Below are 6,601 nucleotides of genomic sequence, written 5' to 3'. Positions count from 1 at the left end.
GGGCGGCGGTGGACCAGCGGTGGGGAGTGTTTCCGGTGCGGGCGGGGCGGCGCACCGCCGGCCGCGGGCGGCGGGGGGCTGCTGTTTGGCCGGCTCAGTGGGGTGGAGGTTGAAGATGAACCGCATGCCCTTGATTTCGTATCCAACGGCTGCAAAATCGACTGACCAGAGATGAAAAAGTTAGTTGACCGACGTGTAGCCTCACCTTGCTAGTGCGTTCAGTTTCGAGAGCAAAATTCAGTTTCGACAGTTAAGGTCAGTTTCGACAGTTAAGTTCAGTTTCGACTGTTAAATTCAGTTTCGAAAGTTAAGTTTAGAGATGAGCGGCTGATGTATTTTACATCTAGCACTTTGTGGTTATGTATTTTACATCATGTATTGGAGATGCTATTAGAATTCCACTCAGGTTAACGTTGTTCGTTATCTCTCTTGTCCTGCTTCAGCCTCGGCATCATACAACTCACTGGAGCTGCTCCAACGACGAAACCCTCCATGACAGCGGAGCAGTACCTCAGGCTCCAACTCCAGACGCCTAAGATCTTCTTCCCCTCCTCCGACAGCCAAGTCAGCCAGAGCATCCTCACCGGCCAACCCAATCATGCTGAGATCGACATGGCTTCGCCAAAGAGGTTGTACACTTGTTGCATCTCTTTTTTACTCTACATGTTATATATATTGTCCACTGAGCACACGGATTTGTTCCTTTAGTGTTTCCTTGAAAGAAAAAACGTAGGAATTTTAATTTTCACTTGTCCTCCTTTTCAAATTCCTATTCATGAAGCACAAGACTAAGAGATAGTAGCATAATAGCATTATAACCGTACATTTTCTTGTGGTTTGACTTAATCTCACCATGCTTCTTTGCATCGTGTGATCTTCCAATTGTTGTGAATCAAACACCCAGATTGGCAGAAATCCTTTGTTTTTAAATTCTCTGTTTTGCACGTGCATTCCTATCCTATTCCTATCTATTTCCTATCCCTGCATTGTTGGAATCCTCCAATTCAAAAGAGTACTTACAGAATTACTTCTCTTACAGATAGTTGTCAAAGAAAACCTTGCGTAGTTCGTCCCGCTCCTGCTGCGCTGTTGTCCACCCCAGCTCAGTTGCTCCAATGACAGAAGGGTCTAGCACAGCAGGGATCCGGCCTCCAGACTATCTTTCGCCGGCTCAGATCTTCTTCCCCGCCGCTGGCAGCCATGAAAACTGCACTACCATCATCAACCGAGCAGATGACCTCGAGGACTACATGGGTCCGCAAGAGAGGCCACACTCTTTCGTGTCTGCTTACGTTATGCATTGCTTAATATTACATGCTACTTTATCATCCTGTTCACCGATTAGACTCTGAGTCAGCTCCAAATTAATGGTCAAACTTGAGTTTTTAAATGGTTGTGGGGTACATATTGGGGCCGTTATCAATAGTATCTATCTACTATCTGGTTAATCTCCGGTGTCTACTATGAGTTTCATGTTGGGTGGGAAACAAACAGTAAAGAAGCCATTATCTGTATTTTTTAACTGAAGCCATTATCTGCCTGCTATTATTGGTTTTGGGTCTATCCACAGGTTGCTACCATCACTCTGGATTTCTGCATGCACTCATTACATAATCTCACTATGTTTTATTCCTATGCATGACAGTTATTGTAAACAATGGAACTGAACATGTAGAGCAAAAGAGACGAGCCTTGTGTGGTAATAAAATTTCATGTAGACGTCGCTCCACGGTAGGCGCAAAGGCAGCCCCCCCTCCACGCATTTCAGATTGTAATCGAGAGGAATATATCTGTTCTGAGGGGGATTCAGATGGAGAAGACAACTCCTATTTACCCCCTGAGGTCTTCTCTCTAACTTGGCATGCTGATGTTGGTTATATCATGCATATGGTGTCTTGCATTGCTTACTTTATACATCAAATATGTCATCTGCTTAGTTTAGACATCCTTTGTGCGAATGCCATCTGTTTAGTTTATTCATCGTTTATGTGAATTATGCAACGCCATCTTGTTTAGCCAGGCATCATATATGTGAATTTTGCAATGCCATCCTGCTTAGCCAGTCATCTTATATGTAAATTGTATCAGGTCATCCTTTTTTTCGTTACATATTACATTTGTCAACAATGTTATTACATTCAACTGCTCTTCATGTGCATCATCCATTTGACATGGTGATGGCAAATTCTGGAGTGAAAACAAGGTCTTCAGAGCAGACTATGCTATCTGACGAAGAGCATATCTCGCTGGTTACGGATAGCTCCTTAGAGGAGGATTCGGAGACAGATGACCAGTCCTATTCCCCCCCCCCCCTGAGGTGTATGCTCTAACTTGGCACGGTTATGTTGCTCATATCGTGCGTATGGTGTCTCGCATTGCTATGTCATTTGATTAGTTTAGACATGCTTTGTGTGAATGCCACATGTTTAGTGTCTAATTACCATATATGTGAATTATGCATTGCCATCTTGTTGCAAGACATTATATATGTGAATTATACAATGCTATCTTGTTGCAAAGGCATTATATATGTCAATTATGCAATGCCATGCTGTTTAGCCAATCATCATGTATGTGAATTATATCATGCTATCATTTTTTGTATTACGTGTTCCATTTGGCGACAACGTGTGTATATTCAACTACTCTTCCTGTGCATCAGCCATTTGAAGCGGTGATGGAAGTATCTGGAGTGAAAACAAGGTATTCAGAGCAGACAATGCTACCTGCTGAAGCAGACATCTTGCTGGTTACAGTGAGCTCCTCAGAGGAGGATTCAGAGACTGATGACCAGTCCTATTTCCCCCCTGAGGTCTATGCTCAAACTTGGCAGGGTTATATCACCCATGTCATGCATGTTGTCTTGCATTGCTTAGTTTTTACATCATATATGGATTGCCATCTGCTTACTTGCTTACTATATAAATCATATATTTGAATTATAGCATGCCATCATGTTTACATAGTACATACACATCATCTATCTGAATTATGGCATGGCAACCCATTTAATAAAGACATCATATAGTTATATCATCTCATCCTGTTTAGTGTTTACAGTCATCATATTTTGATTATGGCATTCTATCCATGAATGTATGTGAATTATGGCATGCCAACCTATTTAATAAACACATTATATAGTTATGTCATGTCATCCTGTTTACATAGTCTCATATTTTGAACTATGTCTTTCCATCTTTTTTAGTTAGCCATCATAATGTGAAATAGTATCATGCTATCCTGTTTAGTTAGCCATCATATATGTGAAATTGTGTCATGCTATCCTGTTTGGTTAGACAACATAAATATGAATTATTTCATGCCCTCTTTTATTCCCCGCTATCCATTGCACATGTCTATCATACAATGTCTATACTTTCAATTACTTTTCTTGTTTATCAGCCATTTGAATTAGAGAGCGTGATGGCAATATCTAAGGGAGTAACAATACGGTCTTCAGAAAAGATAGTGCTACCAGTTGATGCAGATAGAACCACGGTTGTACTTGCCCAAGGACCAGATTCACCACACATAACCCAGACTCTCGCATATTGTACCCCTACCCAGTTGGACAGAGAACCAGCTACACCCCTACTAACCCCAACACCGGCAGATAGTAACCCAGTTCCAGTTGACAGAGCACCGTCTCCACCACAGAGCACCCAAACACGAGCAGTTAGTAAGGGAACTGCAGTGCCCAAAGCACGAGGACCACCACTCCGAATCCCAACTCAACGCTTAGAGGAGAAGAAGATTTGTTCTCAGGTCAGGTTCTGTAGCTATGGTTCATACTCCTTTGCTCTTGCATGACTGTATTTACTCATACCAACTATTTTCAAATTTTAAGGATGGAATTGAAACTCCAATGGCGCAACAGGTATGTTTTAAACCTGTTTATTTAACTAGTTTGTTGTTGTAACCTGCTCTATGTTGATTTCATTTTCAATTGAATAAAAAATTATGTTCTCATGTCATGCACATTACAAGTGTTGTTATTGCTCTATAGTTACCCACACTTATATTCTGTCTATTCTGCTTTGTCTTGAACAAATATTATTTGAACTGTGTCTCTATCTTGATTTGGCAACAAAAACTAGAATGATATAGACCATAAAGTGACCATGGTACATAGATATATGTTTGTGTCATGCTGTTATCCTGTCCACTTTACTACTGAACTCATTTACCAAAATGAGTTTCATATACAACATGGTAAACATGTGATGTGTCTGCTTGTTTCTCTTTTAGAATGCAGACAAAATATTGGAGAAGAGTACCGCGTTTTCTAATGGTAAAGGAAGTAATGCAGATAAGGTTCAAGATAGTGAGACATCCCTGTTGGTCTCCAAGAAAGCTGATAAAAACTATCTTGACGACAGTGAGGGAACCCAAAAGTCATGTCTTGATGTAGTGTTTGAGTTAGTGGCCACTACTGCTGGCACAAGCTCTTCGAACTCGCTGCCTGAATCAGTTCGTCTTCTTGAGTCTCAACTTCAAGTTGAAAGACATCGATCAGATGTGCTGCGACATGAAGCTAAAGGACTGAGGAAGTCCCTGCAGAATTCAGATGCATATTTTCTGGTGCAACAGCAAGCGCTGGAGGATTTAAGCGCCAAACAAGAGAAAGTTAATAAGCTTGCTAAGCATCTTGCCAGCATTATGGGTACCTAGGATATTGTTTCTTGAGATCTTCTGAAGTGGTTTCAATTCTGGATTTGTTTTGCTACGGGGTTTATTTGCGCTGGTCGCCAACTTTGACAACCAGTGTATATGATATGCTGCTTTGTTCCCTATATTTGCACTGGTGGCGAACTTTGATGCCCAGTGGATGTAATATGTGTAATAGCCGTGATAGCCTCGCGTTAGTTGCTTGCTTATTTATTTCCTTGTTGTCTTGTTTATTTGTTTGCTTGTAGTCATTGAAGTTCTTTTTCCACGGTTAGCTAGTGGCTACAACAACCTATTTTTTAAAACTAGGCCACAATAACCATGGGCTAATATTTACTGTAGTGACACTGGGCCTCCTACTTGCCATAGAAACAGTGGGCCTTCTACGGGCCGTAGAAACAATGGGCCTTCTGCGGGCCGTATTATCAATGTGCCTTATACGGGCCGTATAATTGATTGGCCAAACATGGGCCAAACAGACCGCATTATGGCTGTCGGTGTCAAAACCGGTGGATCTCGGGTAGGGGGTCCCGAACTGTGCGTCTAGGCCGGATGGTAACAGGAGACAAGGGACACAATGTTTTACCCAGGTTCGGGCCCTCTTGATGGAGGTAAAACCCTATGTCCTGCTTGATTCATATTGATGATATGGGTAGTGCAAGAGTAGATCTACCACGAGATCAAGGAGGCTAAACCCTAGAAGCTAGCCTATGGTATGATTGTTGTATGATGAAGTTGTCCTATGGACTAAAACCCTTCGGTTTATATAGACACCGGAGAGGGTTAGGGTTACACAAAGTCGGTTACAATAGGAGATCTTGAATATCCACATCGCCAAGCTTGCCTTCCACGCCAAGGAAAGTCCCATCCGGACACGGGATGAAGTCTTCAATCTTGTATCTTCATAGTCCTGGAGTCCGGCTGAAGGTATAGTCTGGCTACCTGAACACCCCCTAATCTAGGACTCCCTCAGTAGCCCCTGAACCAGGCTTCAATGACGACGAGTCCGACGCGCAAATTGTCTTCGGGATTGCAAGGCGGGTTCCTCCTCCAAATTCTTCATAAAAGTTTGTAAACACCAAGAGTAGTGTCCGGCTCTGCAAAATAAGTTTCCACATATTGCCACAGAGAGAATAATATTAGCACAAATCTAATCTGCTGACGTATTCCGCAGCATGACATCACACTACGGCCAAGCCTTTGTTCGAATCGTTTTTGCTTTTCCACCTCAGCGTGTTTTGCGAGGCGGTTTCCTTGGCACGTCTTGTCAAAGCAGAGATCGTGTCCCCTTTATTTACGGGATTCTCATCAATACGGACGTGGGTAACCTAATCGTGCCCGTTAGCATGTTTTCTCGATTAAAGGCGAGTCCCAAATGGTTACGGGGAGGGCTCCTGGTATTCAACCTCTTATAAAGAGACCAAGGCCTTACTCCTTTTCTCCAATCTCAAAACAAGTTCGCCTGTCGCCTCGAGTTCCAACACCCTAGGCTCCAGATTCCAGGCGCTTCGGACTTTCGACAATGTCTGGTTCCGACCTTCAAGGCCGATGGATGCCCTCCTCCGTCACGGAGGAGGACGTGCTAAGGTTGAGAGAGGCTAAGTTTTTGACCGCCGAAATTTCACATAGGTTGCCTGCTCAAAGGCAGGCTATTCCCAGTCCCTAGCCTGGTGAGAGCATAGTGTTCATGTCTCACTTCCTTCGGGGTTTAGGCTTCCCGATGGATCCCTTCGTGAGGGGGCTGATGTTCTATTATGGGCTGGAATTTCATGACCTAGCTCCAGAGTCCATCCTCCACATTTCCTCATTCATCGTTGTGTGCGAAGCATTCCTCCGTGTTACCTCTCACTTCGGATTATGGCTCAAGACTTTTGGAGTGGAGCCGAAGATAATCGAGGGACGGCACGCAAAGTGCGGAGGTGCTGTCATA

The sequence above is a fragment of the Triticum dicoccoides genome, chromosome 1A (genome assembly GCF_002162155.2).
Source record: "Triticum dicoccoides isolate Atlit2015 ecotype Zavitan chromosome 1A, WEW_v2.0, whole genome shotgun sequence".
In the NCBI taxonomy this organism is placed as follows: domain Eukaryota; kingdom Viridiplantae; phylum Streptophyta; class Magnoliopsida; order Poales; family Poaceae; genus Triticum; species Triticum dicoccoides.
The sequence above is the reverse complement of the archived record's forward strand: the minus strand, read 5'-3'. Positions refer to the sequence as shown.